The sequence below is a fragment of the Eptesicus fuscus genome, chromosome 7, assembly GCF_027574615.1.
Source record: "Eptesicus fuscus isolate TK198812 chromosome 7, DD_ASM_mEF_20220401, whole genome shotgun sequence".
NCBI lineage: Eukaryota > Metazoa > Chordata > Mammalia > Chiroptera > Vespertilionidae > Eptesicus > Eptesicus fuscus.
The window spans coordinates 62,587,479-62,602,226 of NC_072479.1; the positions used below are offsets into that span (position 1 = coordinate 62,587,479).

Sequence of the window (14,748 nt, forward strand, 5' to 3'; positions counted from 1 at the left end):
AACTAACAAGAACAAAAGACAGTAAAAATACACTCTAAGGAGATCCAGATATTGGGATTACCAAACACAGACAGTATTTTAAGAAATCCATACTTGATTTTCCCAGGTAAAATTACTTAAAACCAAAGATAAAAAAAAATTAGTAAAGACAGTAAGAAGAAAAATAGGAAAGAGTTTCTTTAAAGTAGCAAGATAAGAAAGACATTCAAGCACTCATCAGAAACAATGGAAAGTAGAGGTAATAAAATGAAATTTTCACTGTGCTTTAAGAAAATAGCTGCAAATTTAAAATTTGATAACCAAAAGTTAAATTTAAGTTTAACAATAATCCTATTTATAAATAACCATCAACTCTTGCCAGTCATATTACTCTGAATAGCAGAGATGAATTATATAACAGTATTAATCTTATGGTCACCTGTATAAAAATTAGGGAAAAGAAAAGAATTTTGAGATTAAATCCCAAATTTAATCCAAATAAAAATTCCTATATTTTTTTCGAACTAAAAGAACATGACACAGTGAATCGATATGACACCAAAAAAAATGTAATCAAAGTTATGGAACGATAAGAAAAAAAGGTAGAAATAATCATCTTGATTTCATCTCCTTTGCAATGTCTGTCTTATTGCTTCAAAACAAATATGGTGGTTGGTCAGAATAGAGGAAAATGTTAACTCAGCTAAACTGAATTCATCCAGTCAGTAATTTTTCCTGTCTATATCATTTCCACTAAATTTTACATCTTACTGATACTCTATGAAATTGATTTTCAACTTGTGTGCCACAAGAATTTTTAAAACATGCAAAAATACCTGGCTATTTAGTCAGGGGTATTGATCACTTTCCACCCTTAGATTGTCAAATAAAAATATGACAACATCCAACACAACAACTGTTGTCCAGTATGAATGAATGAAAATTATAACTTTTTAAAATATTTTTTTGATGTAATGCAGAATTTTAGTAAATCACTTGTGTGCCAAGAGATGAAAATGGTTGAAAATTGCTTCTCTCTGGAAACAAGGAGGAAGGGCAGTAACATTCTGAACACACAGTTGGTGATCAATAAATGCTTGCTGAGTACACAAATCATGTTTTAAAGTTTATTTTCTAGATTTAAAAATCTCCATTTCTCCAGTTTTTCTTCATGTGGTTTAATATCCAAACTTTGATCCTTTTTGGATTCATTAGAAATTCCCCTGTTAACATTTCCGTTCTCCCCAAATTAGATCATGTATCAGCACTGGGGGGGTCTAAATTTAAACTATCACCAACAAAAGATAAATGTACTGAGAAATTCTGGTATTTTTATTCTCCAATAATTATAAATACTATAGATAAATCCATGCATACTTCCATAAACAGAATACTGGCAAATAGTGAAATCCATTGCCTAACAATAATACATACAAGTAGAAACAAGGTATTGCTTTATACTTTCTATTTTAGTTAAATACTAGAGGCCCAGTGCACGAAAATTTGTGCACTGAGGGGAGGTCCCTCAGCCCAGCCTGCACCCTCTCACAGTCCGGGACCGCACAAGAGATGTCCACCTGCCAGCTTAGGCCCGCTCCCCGGTGGAGCGGGCCTAAGCTGGTGGTCAGACATCCCTCTGGCAGCCCAAGAGCCCTTGGGGGATGTCCACCTGGCGACGTAGGGCCACTCCCTGGGGGATTGCCCCTAAGCTGGCAGTCAAGACATCCCTCTGGCAGCCCGGGAGCCCTCGGGGGATGTCCGCCTAAGCCACAGTTGAACATCCTTAGTGCCGCCACCGCCCAGCCGTCAGCCCGGCTTCTGGCTGAGCAGAGCTCCCCCTGTGGGAGCGCACTGACAACCAGGGGGCAGCTCCTGCATTGAGCATCTGCCCCCTGGTGGTCAGTGCGTGTCATAGTGACCAGTCGTTCTGCTGTTAGGGTCAATTTGCATATTATCCTTTTATTATATAGGAGGATAGTGATTATATAATTACTAGAGGCCCAGCGCATGAAATTCGTGCACAGGGAGAGGGGGTGTGTGTCCCTCAGTGCAGCCTGCACCCTGTCCAATCTGGGACCGCGCGAGGAATGTCCGACTGCCCATTTAGGCCTGATTCCGGTGGGATCGGGCCTACATGGGCAGTCAGACATCCCTTACACTATCCAGGACTGCTGACTCCCAACTGCTCACCTGCCTGCCTGCCTGCCTGCCTGCCTGAATGCCCCTAACCGCTTCTGCCTGCCAGCCTGATCACCCCCTAATCACTCCCCTGCCAGCCTGATTGACGCCTAACTGCTCCCCTGCCGGCCTGGTCACCCCTATTTTCCCTCCCTTGCCAGCCTGGTCATACCTAACTTCCCTCCCTTGCCAGCCTGGTTGCCCATAACTGTCCTCCCCTGCAGGTCTGGTCACCCCCAACTGCCCTCCCCTGCAGGCCTGGTCACCCCCAACTGCCCTCCCCTGCTGGACCAGTCACCCCTAACTTCCCCCCTTTGCCAGCTTGGTTGCCCCTACCTGTTCTCCCCTGCAGGCCCAGTCGCCCACAATTGCCCTCCTTTGCTGGCCTGGTCACCCCTAACTGCCCTCCCCTGCCTGCCCAATCACCCCCAACTGCTCTCCCCTGCAGGCCTGGTCACGCCCAACTGCCCTACACTACAGGCCTGGTCCCCCACAACTGCCCTCCCCTGCTGGCCTGATCACCCACAACTGCCCTCCCTGGCCGGCCATCTTGTGTCCACATGGGGGCGGCCATCTTGTGTGTTGGAGTGATGGTCAATTTGCATATTACCTCTTTATTATATAGGATGATAGTTCACATTTTCTAGAATATTTTGAGCTTTGCTTGCCTCACACTCTTGATATGTTTATCTTTAAGGCTTTAAAATCAAGATACAAAATAAAAAAATTATACAAAATATTAATTTTAGAAACATGACAATGGTCTTCCATAACCCAGTCATAAGCATAATTCTTTTTCTCTTCCTTAAGGTCACCCAGCAAGGTGGCTACTAAGACCAGCAATAAAATAAAATATATGAATACAACATACAAAAATATCAATATTTTCATTTTCAAATGAAAAACTTTCAAAGGTTCTTGAGAAAATAGTTACTAGCAAAATATAAACTCTTTCAATAATACATCTAAAGAATTTGTTCATAAACCACCAAATGCTAAACTATAAAACAATTTTATAAATATACTAGAAGCCCGGTGCACAAAATTTGTGCACGGGGGGAGGGGGTGTCTCTCAGCCCAGCCTGCACCCTCTCCAATCCAGGACCCCTTGGGGGATGTCCAACTGCCGGTTTAGGCCTGATCCCTGTGGGATCGCTAGCTCCTAACCGCTCACCTGCCTGCCTGCCTGATCGCCCCTAACTGCCTCAGCCTTGGCCCCCGCCACTGTGGCTTTGTCCGGAAGGACGACCAGAAGATGTCCTGTCAACCCAGTTAATTAGCATATTACCCTTTTATTAGTATAGATTAGTCAGCTCAGACAGCCATAACAAAATATCATAAATTTGTGTGGCTTAAACAACAGAAATGTATTCTTCTCACAGTTCTGGAGGCTTGAATTTGGGGCCAGGGTATTGGCGCTTAGCATCATCCCACACACCAGAAAGTGGTGGATCGATTGCCAGTCAGGGCACATGCCCAGGTTGCAGATTCAATACCCAGTCCAGTGAGTGCAGGAAACAGAACAGTGTTTCTCTCTCTCTACCTTCTTCTCTCTGAGATCAATTCAAATGAATGATAAATAAATAATGTTCTCTAAGTATGGTTTTAACAGGAAAGACATTAGTGACCTATGAAGTGAAAAACTTGTTATAACACATATATACAGCATGACCCCATTTAAAATTTTTTTTATTGATTTCAGAGAAGGGAGAAGAAGAGATAGAAACATCAATGATGAGAATCACTGATCAGCTGCCTCCTGCATGCCCCTACTGAGGATCAAGCCCGAAATTTGACCAATAATCATATCGTGACCTCCTGGTTGATAGATCGATGCTCAACCACTGAGCCCCACCAGCTGGGCTCCATTTTTATCAATACCAGGCACATGAGGTACATTGGCAAGATCTCACTCCTAGATGAAAGTCTGAAATTACCCAAACTCCTTTGCAGCTAGGTTTCTGGATATGAATTCATTTCTGCCGATTAGATGTGCTTGTACAATATTTTGAAGGCAGAAGTGGGGCAGAGGCATCTTCCCGCAGTTTGGGCTGTTTGCTGCTGGTGATCATGTTTGCAGAGATGTGGAGGTTTTCTGCAGGGAATCCAGGCTGTGCACAGGCAGTTGTGGCAGAGGCAGTGCCCAGTGACCTGTTTTGTGGGAGCTGGAGGGCACTTGCAGGGGCAGCAGTTTCCTGATCCCCGGGTCACAGCTGTGCCAGAGTGTCCTAGGATTCAGTTGTGGCTGAGGGGGCAGCTACTCCTGCTGCGCAGGGAGTTTTTCCTGGGGGCCCAGCCGAATACCCACTCCTCCAGCTTTCCAATGATTTCCCAAGCGCCAATACCCTGTGCTAAATTCTTTCCTGCCTAAAATAGCAAAGATCTAAAAACATTCTGGATCCTCTGCTTTCAACGAAAACAATGCTGCACAGGGTTCAGGTCTGAGAACTGGGTGAGGTGTTGTGGAAGGCTCCCTTCTTTGAGTCTCAGCTTCCTCTTCTGTAGAACAGAGAACAAAGATTATCTGTTCATAGTTACTGAAGACCATGGCAGCCGTGTTTCCTGAAGATGGCCACATTTCCTATCCCTTCTGTGGCCTTGCCACTTTCCGCCATGTCCTCTCTCCTGAAGTGGGGCTGACTTCTGAATTCCAAGGCTAAGGCCGAAAAGGCGTGGGGCTGCAGCCCCGCCCACCCTGTCAGGGTTTCCAGCTCTGGCCCTGCCCACGCCACTCGCTCTGTCGGGTGCAGGGCCTTTCCCTTCTGGCTCGCTTCCCCTTCTGTCTGCGGCCTAGTGCCTCGCTACATATCATGGCCCGCCTGCTGGTGCTGCTGGGTCCAGTGGGCAGGGTAAGAGCCCATGTCAGGCCTCACACCTCTTGGCTCTATTCCTGCCACTGTTCCGACCGGGGCCAGACGCTCAGGTGCTGAGCGCAGCCCGTGGGGACTGCTATGGCCACCAGGAAAGCCTCCCCACACCATCCCCGACTCCAGCTCCCTGATCCCAGGTCCACTTCCACCAAAGGAGAGCTTTGCCCACACAGCTGCCCGAGACTGAGACTGAGACCGAGCAACTCCAAGGTCTCCGGACCCCAAATTTCTGCCAGCCTAGGCAGTTGGCCGGCTGGCCCCACCCTGATTGGGGTGTTGGGGGCGATCTGGCCCGGATCAGGCTGGTTCGCTGGCTGCAGTGGGTGTCATAGCGACCAGTAGTTATGGTCGTAATGGCATTATGGTCTCTGGCTTTTTACATATATAGATTTGTTTCATTCTAGAAGAACTCTATATTAAATAGTAAAATTGTTTATCTATCTATAATACTAGATAAAGAGATGTTTAGATAGATAGACACACATACATATACACTTGTGCACCTGCATACTCATGCACTAGGGTGGCATTTCATAAAATGGGAAGAAATTATTTGGGGATGACAGAAGAACAAATCTGTTCTCTTTACTTTCAAATACAGTTACTTAAGTAATAAAGGATCTAACATAAAGAAAAATATTAAGGAAATAAGAGTAGAAGTGATATAATAAAAAAGCAGATGCAATTCTTCCCAGGAAAAAAAAACCCTCAAATTTTCACTGGGCACATGCCATCAGAAAAAAGAATATATTTCACAAGCTTCTCATATCTAGGTGTGGCCATGTGCCTAAATTCTGGACAGTTTAAGATCTAAACAAAGTTACCTACAACAGCTTCCAGAAAGCTTTCTTAACAGACAGCTCGCATTTGTCCTCTCAGCCTTCCTCTTCTTCATTCCTTTCTCTTTCCTGCTGACTAGAATACAGATGATGGATGAAACTAAAGAAGCCATCTAGGTTTGTAAGGTAACCTAGGCAATGGAGGCTTATGCATGGCAGAGTAATGAGATAAAAGGAACCTGGCTCCCTGAATACTCTGTTTAACAGAGCTACTACTACTATACTAGCTCTTTTTCACCTACTTCCAGACTTTTAGGTGATTCCAAAATAAACTATATTCTTTAAGTCACTGTTATTGGATGTCTCTGTTATTTAATCCAAATATAACCCTAACTGCAAAATATGAAATATGAAAAATACTGTAAAAATGGTGGTATGTGAATGGTATGTGGATGTCTCTGTTATTTTAATCAATTAGAAGCTAACAATATGCCTTTTAAAATTATTAACATTCTCAGCCAGTGTGGCTCAGTGGCTGACAGTCAACCCTTGAACCAAGAAGTCACTTGGGGTCATGCAGGAGGCAGTCTATGGATGTTAATCTCCCATCGATGATTCTATCTCTCCATCTCCCCTCCTCCCTCTCTAAAAATCAATAAAAATATATTTTTAAAAATTAACATAAAATTCATGTTACATCAAATTAACCATTTTAAGTATACAATGCAGTGATATTTAGAACATTTCCAAGACTATGCACTATCGCCTCTAATTACGAAATATTTATTACCACAGAGGAAACCCTGCACCCATTAGTCACTACAATTCCACTTTTACCCTTGCCCCTGGCAACCACTAAACTGCTTTCTGTCTCAAAACAGGATTTGCCTATTCTGGATTCTTAATATAACTCAACTCATACAATATATGACCATTTGTATCTGGCTTCTTAGGCATGTGTTCAAGGTTCATCCATGTTGAAGCATGTTATCAGCACATTCCATTTTATGATCAAACTAGAGACCCAGTACACAAAATTCCCGGGGCCTCCCTTTGTTGATGCCGCCCCCTGGTGGTCAGTGCATATCATAGCAACTGATCGAACTCCTGGTTGGTCGAACTCCCGAGGGGACACTTTGCATGCTGGCTTTCATATATATATACAAGGTAATATTCCATTGTATGTTTTACCATATTTTATCTATTCATCAGTTGATGGACATTTGAGTTATTTACACATCTTAGCTATTGTGAATAGTGCTGCTATGCACATTTGTGAACAAATGGTTTGAATATTTGTTTTAAATTTTTATGGGTACTACCTAGGAGTGGGATTGCTTAGTCATTGGGTAATTCTATGTTTAACTTTTTGAGGAACTGTAAAATTTTTTCCACAGTGATTGAACAATATGCTTCTTGATCTCATATCACTATTGAAGAAAACAGTGAAAACAGTAAATCTGATCAACTTTGACCATTCAGTATACACCATGCCAGAATTGCTTTAATAAAATGGCAATGAGTAAAAGAATTTGCTTTTCTAAATTTAAATGTAATCTAGCTGTCAAGGGAAAATACGTAAGGTTTGGAAATAGCTAACAATTATTTAATTTCATGATAATCATATCTGGAAAAATAATTTCTGTGGTTTTACAGACTGTTCAAGTATCATACATTGAGTGATACATTTAATATTTTGAAATGTCTAAGAATTACTTCAAGACTGAAATACCATGATTTTTAATGCTAAGGTAAGTTATGACATTTTAACAATATTAAGTTAGGAACTCTGAAAGACAGCTAAACTAGTTCTATGTTAGTAGTAAGCCAACCCAAAACTTTTTCCAAGAAGAGGCCACGGTTTGGGCACCCCGGTTTTCTGAATCCTATCTAATAAAAGAGTAATATGCAAATTGACCATCACTCCAACACAAAAGATGGCTAACCCCATGTGGACACAAGATGGCCACCAAAGATGGCCAGCAGTGTAGGGCAGTTGGCAGGGAACCAGGCCTGCAAGGAAGGACAGTTGTGGGTGATCAGGCCAGAAGGGAAGGGCAGTTTGGGGGGACCCAGGCCTGCAGGGGAGAGCAATTGGGGGGGACCTGGCCTGCAGGGGAGGGCAGTTAGGGGTGACTAGGCCTGCAGGGGAGGGCAGTTAAGGGTGACCAGACCTGCAGGGGAGAGCAGTTAGGGCAATCAGGCTGGCAGGGGAGCAGTTAGGCATCAATCAGGCTGGCAGAGGAGTGTTTAGGGGGTGATCAGGCTGGCAGGCAGAAGCGGTTAGGGGCAATCAGGAAGGCAGGCAGGCGAGCAGTTGGGAGCCAACAGTCCTGGATTGTGAGAGGAATGTCCGACTGCCAGTTTAAGCCCGATCCCACTGGAATCGGGCCTAAACGGGCAGTCGGACATCCCTCGAGGGGTCCCAGATTGGAGAGGGTGCAGGCTGGGCTGAGGGACACTCACCCCCATGCACGAATTTTGTGCACCGGGCCTCTAGTAGTAAAATAATGATGATGATGAAGATATTATACACAAAGACCACCAAACACACACGGAAACAAACTACCGTGAGTGCTCATCAACATAAACAATAATTCATTAGACATAAAATATAAAATAAACATATAGAAAACACTTAAAGAAAGGTGGAATCCAAGTAATTGAAATAAAACCCCACAAAGCCAAAAGAGAGAGAGAAAAAAATCTTAAAAGCAGCCAAAGAGGAAATGCAGATCACCAACAAATAAATGACAATTAGGCCTAAGCTGCCCATAACCAATAACATTAAGGCAGTAGATGTGGAATAATGTAATCAAAATTATATTAGAAAACAAAGCCTGTCATAGAAAATCATGTCCTCAGCAAACTATCAAGAAAAAGGATAGAGGAGAAACCAAGATGGCGGCATAGGTTAAACACCTAATCTACAGCCTGGCACAACAATTTCAAAAATACAACTAAAAGTCAAAACGGACATCATCCAGAACCACAGGAAAGCTGGCTGACTGAAATGCCCACAACTAGAAGGAAAGAGAAAACCACAAGGAAAATCAGAGGAGCAGTAAAAGGCTGAGGTATGGAGACACGGGCGGAGACACGAGCATGCGCGCGTGCGGGGAGGACGGAGCCGGAGAGGAAGGGGCGGCTGACGGCCTGGCCAGCATTCTCTAGCAGGAAGGAGATAAAAGCTCCAGATTGCGCTGAACCCCAGCTCCGACTGCACTGAATCCCAGTTCCGGGCGAAACCCTGGGAAGCCAGGCTCATGCTGGGGGAATCTGGGCTGTGGGGCGGAGATGCGGGGAGGCGGCGAAAGGCAGAGCACCGGAGGCGCGCACGAGAATGCGCACAGAGGATGGTCTGTTGACTGTGCTGCTGAATTGCCCTGGTGGGAAGGAGACAAAAGCGCCAGACTGCGCTGAGCCCCAGTTCCGACTACACTGAAACCCACTTCCGGGCGAGAATCTGGGAATCCAGATTCATTGCGGGAGAGACTAGACTGTTTGACAGCGGGCGAAACTCCAGGGTGCTTTTTTCTAAGAGGTGTTTGCAGGGAGTACAGAGGGACACTGAGACACAGGAACCTCATAGGGCGGGGCTGACAGGAAGCCAAGGCTGTAGGCTCCACCCTGAAACTATGCCCCATCCAAGCTGAGCACAGAGGCTTTTACAATTTTGCAAGTCTAGTTGAATAAGGCTGTCTCCCAGCATGGACACGGCTGATCCTCACAGCAAATTGGACTGGAGGTCGGGTCCTCCCAGTGTACCAACAGCAATCAAGGCTTAACAGCGCCAAGACTTTGCACTCAGCCCACGGGGGGGGGAGGGGGGTGTCAAGGGCGACCACCTAGGGAGATTGAGGAAGCTGAGCTATAGGGAGGCAGCCAAGAGGTGAAGACACCAAGGCAGGTCACGGGTGGAAGGGTTGAGGGAAAGTGAACTGATGGACAACGCAGTGTTCAGAACCACATTTATAAGGTTACTTAGGAATCTTCTGGAGGACCAGGATGGCGGCATAGGGCAGACGCCTGATTGTTGCCTACCTCAACAATTTTGAAACTACAACTGGAAAACAGAGCGGACACCGTCCAGAACAATGGCCAGAGGAATGGCTGAGAAGGAATTGACCGATGGGAGTTGGGATCGGGAAGACGAGGCCCCGCTGGGTCCCGGATCCAGGTGCGCTCGCCCGGCGACTGGTCGCCGCTGCAGACCCGAGTGCCACCACAGAGACCTCAGACCAGCCTGCTGCCGTGCACCGGGTGCACCGGAGCTTCGCCGAGCCCGCCGCCCAGCGAGTTCTGCGGCAGCCACCCCGGAGCTTTGAGAAAATGGCCGAAGGATTTACTGAGAGGGAATTGACCGACAGGAATTGGGATCAAGAAGACGAAACCCCGCTGGGTCCCGGGTCCGGGTGAGGCCGCGCCCCTGGGTCCGGGCGAGGCCACGCGCCCCTGGGTCTGGGTGAGGCCACGCGCCCCTGGGTCCGGGTGGAGCTGGATCCCGGGTCAGGGCGAGGCCGTGCGCCCCGGGGTCCAGGTGAGGCTGGGTCCCGGGTCCGGGTGAGGCCGCAAGCCCCTGGGTCCGGGAAAGATCGTGCGCCCCTGGGTCCGAGAGAGGCCACGCACCCCTGGATCCGGACGCGGCTGGGTCCCGGGTCCGGGTGAGGCCGCGCCCCTGGGTCCGGGAGAGGCTACGCGACCCTGGGTCCGGGAGAGGCTACGCGACCCTGGGTCCGGGTGAGGCCACACGCCCCTGGGTCCGGGTGAAGCTGGATCCCGGGTCCAGGTGAGGCTGTGTGCCCCTGGATCCGGGTTAGGCTGGGTCCCAGGTCCGGGTGAGGCTAGATCCCGGGTCCGGGTGAGGCCGTGTGCCCCCAGGTCTGGGTGAGGAAGTGCCCCTGGGTTCAGGTGAGGCCGTGCCCCTGGGTCCGGGATAGGCCACGTGCCCCTGGGTCTGGGTGAGGCCACCCGTCCCTGGGTCTGGGTGAGGGTGGGTCCTGGGTCCGGGTGAGGCCGTGCACCCCTGGATCCGGGTGAGGCTGGGTCCCGGGTCCGGGTGAAGCTGGATCCCGGGTCCGGGTGAGGCCGTGCCCCTGGGTCCGGGTGAAGCTGGATCCCGGGTCCTGGTAAGGCCGTGCGCCCCTGGATCCGGGTGAGGCTGGGTCCCGGGTCCAGGTGAGGCCGTGCGCCCCTGGGTCCGGGTGGGGCTGGGTCCCGGGACCGGGTGAGGCCGCGCACACCTGGGTCCGGGTGAGGCCGTGCGCCCCTGGGTCCGGGTGGGGCTGGGTCCCGGGACCGGGTGAGGCCGCGCACACCTGGGTCCGGGTGAGGCCGTGCGCCCCTGGATCCGGGTGGGGCTGGGTCCCGGGTCCGGGTGAGGCCACGCGCCCCTGAGTTCGGGTGAAGCCATGCCCCTGGGTCTGGGCGAGACCAAACCAGAGGGAGTCAGACCTGCATTACCACCATTTGTCCACCATCCAGAGCTGAAAAGTCAGTGCCGACATGTGCACATAAGGAACTGGTGGACATTGAAATTGAGTCTCAAAAGAACTGTTGGCCCAGAAAGAAACTCACTACAGACTGATTCATTTGCCTGTCAGCATAACTATTATTGCTCGTCTCACATTCGGTTCTTATATTTCTAGTAACACATGATCTCACTCATCTAGGGGAAATGATGAACAACATAGACTGATGAACAAGAACAGACCCAGAAAAAAGGAGACATCGATCGGACTGTCGGGCCTCAGAGGGAGGGTAGAGGAGGGTGGGGGTAGGGGGGAGAGATCAACCAAAGGACTTGTGTGCATGCATAAAATCCTAACCAATGCTTAAAGACAACAGGGGGGTGGGGGCATCCGTGGGGAGGGGTGGGGGATGGGAATGGGGGGATGAGGACAAATTGTGACACCTTAATCAATAAAGAAATTTAAAAAAAAAAGAAGTTTCATGAACTTCCAATAATATTTTTTTTATAAAAGAAAAAAGAAAAAGAAAAAGGATAAAAAGGGGATTTTCAGCCCAGCCCGCATGGCTCAGTGGTTGAGCATTGACCTATGAACCAGGAGGTCACAATTCTACTCCCGATCAGGGCATATGCCTGGGTTGCAGGCTTGATCCCCAGTGTGGGGCATACAGGAGGCAGCAGATCAATGATTCTCTCTCATCACTGATGTTTCTGTATCTCTCTCTCCCTCACCACTTCTATGAAATCAATAAAAATATTTTTTAAAATTTTAATTTAAATAAAAGATTTTTTAGACCAACAAATACAATTTATCACAAAAAGACCTACACTAAAGGAAATGCTAAAGTATGCACTTCAAGAAGAAAGAAAATTAACAGGAGGAAGGTCTAAGAGAGCCAATAAATGGTGGACAAATAAACTGGTAAAACTGAAAGTAAATATAAAAAAACTCACATAAAATAATTGGGAACACTTGGGTAATGGTTATACCTGATAATAATTCAATAAATTGTACACTTATGCTGTGAGTACTTTTGTTTGTAAAATGTTTATTGACAAATCTTTGCTTAAATGATTAAATATTTCCCACAAAACCTACATTGTTCAAATAAAATAATGAAGATAATTATGTCATTTTTTAAATAAAGAATAGAACTGTCCAAAAATAACAGCATTAAGATCCATTAAAAAAAAAAAAAAAAAGCAAGCTATGATCAAAGATCTGAAAGAAGACTTAAGAGTGAAAGTGTGCTAAGGTCCTTTTACTGTTCAAGAGCAGATGAAGTTTTAACTTAAAGACTGTTAATACATATGGCACCATTTCCGGGGAAGCCTGAAAAACAACAGATATAAGAGCATACAATTTCTAAGTTAGGTGTTTATAAATGGAATAAAAACTGATTAATCAAAACCTAAGTTTTTTTTTAAAATCACAATCTAAAGCAGGAAAAATGAAAAATTTAAAGAAAGGTAGTAAATAAAAGTCCAAATATACCAGTAATCACAAATAATAATGACATTAATGAACTCAAGAGTTTAGAGCCAGATAATTAGATTTGATTAAAAAACAAAATAGAAGGATATGATCCTATATAATAAAAGCCTAATATGCTAAGTGTCCAGTCATCCATTCAACCAAAATCAAAGCGTAATGTGCTAATGATATGCTAAGGCCGTTCAACTGCTTGCTATGACATGCACTGACCACCAGGGCGCAGAGAGTCGACAAGTCGACAAGTCGCTATGACATGCACTGTCCACCAGGGGGCAGCTGGCAGCTGGGGAAAGTAGGCCCCGGCTGGCAGCTGGAAGGCCCTGATCGGTCCTGATCGCTGGCCATGCCTAGGGACCCTACCCGTGCACGTATTTCATGCACTAGGCCTCTAGTGTTATTTATAAGATACCTAATTCGTAAGTATAGAGAAAGGTTCAAAAGTTATAGCAGTTATATTCTAATTACATAAATTGAGAGTTGCTATATCAGTAAGAGAGGAAATAGGTTTAAAACAAATAATAATATTTGGTTTAAAGAGGGTCACTAAATAATGATAAAAGTTTCAATTTACCAGAAAGATATCATAGTTCTAAACTTGTATGCCTTGTGTTATAAAATAACACCAAAATATTTAAAGCAATAGTTGTTAGCACTTACAAATTTCAAACAGAATATACAAATCTACCACTATTGTGGGAGATTTTAACACATCTCCTTTATTTGTTGATAGTTCAGGAAGACAAAAAAATTAATAAATATATAGAAGAGTAAAGTGACTATCAAGGTTAATCTAATAGACATATTTAAATTAGAGAATACACATTCTTCTCAAGCACCTGGGTATCCTATCTAATAATAGACAAATATGCAAAGTGACCATACCTCCGACACACCCACGAGCCACGCCCACAAGCCCATCAGAGCGAGTATGCAAATTAACCCAAACCAAGATGGCTACAGCCACAGAGAGCAAGGTTTCCTAGGTAACAGAGGAAGCCAAGCTTTCTGCCAGCCGTTGCAGGCCTAAGCCTCCACTCAAGCTACAAAGTTTCAATTATAGAAGGTAAACAAATTCAAACAAATGGCGGCAGAATGGAGCTTCAGAGAGCAGGCCAGGGTTGCCGCTGGCAACAGGGGAAGCAAAGCTTTCCACACACCCTGGCCGGGCCCACCCGCTTAAGGCAACAAAGTTTCAATTATAACCCCAACAGAAATGGCTGCCGGCCTCGGAGGGAGCCCCAGGCTACAAAGTTTCAATTGTAGAAGGAAAATAAATTCCAGATACCAGGGCCTCTGCTTGGGTCGCCAGGGGGCGTGGCCCGCCTGCAAACCACCACAGGCCACTCACTCAGGCCGCCCCACACCCCAAGGGAACCCCACCCTGATCAGGGACACCCCTCAGGGCAAACCAGCTGGCCCCCACCCCTGTACCAGGCCTCTATCCTATCTAATAAAAGAGTACTATGCAGATTGATCATCACTGCAACACACAATATAGCTGCCCCCATGTGGACACAGGATGGCCACCACAAGATGGCCAGCAGGAGAGGGCAGTTGGGAGGCACCTGGCCTGCAAGGGAGGGCAGTTGAGAGGGACCAAGCCTTCAAGGGAGGGCAGTTGGAAGTGATCAACCCTGCAGGAGAGGGCAGTTAGGGGTGACCAGGCCGGCAGAGGAGGGAAGTTGGGGGCAAACAGGCTGGCAGCAGAGTGGTTAGGGGGTGATCAGGCTGGCAGGCAGAAGCTGTTAGGGGCAATCAGGAAGGCAGGCAGGCAAGCAGTTGGGAGCCAGCAGTCCTGGATTGTGAGAGGGATGTCCGACTGCCCATTTAGGGATGTCCGACTGCCCCTGGGATCGGGCCTAAACGGGCAGTCGGACATCCCTTGAGGGGTCCCAGATTGGAGAGGGTACAGGCTGGGCTGAGGGACAAACCCCCTCCGGGCCTCTAGTTATTTATAATAACTGACCACATACTAGG

General features: G+C 46.7%; 1 protein-coding gene across 1 annotated transcript in view; it reads right to left on the minus strand.

Annotated features, from left to right (window-relative positions):
• ARID2 (AT-rich interaction domain 2) overlaps positions 1-14,748 on the minus strand; it is a 189,155-nt gene that overhangs the window by 109,813 nt on the left and 64,594 nt on the right. The gene's annotated exons all lie outside the window — the stretch shown is intronic.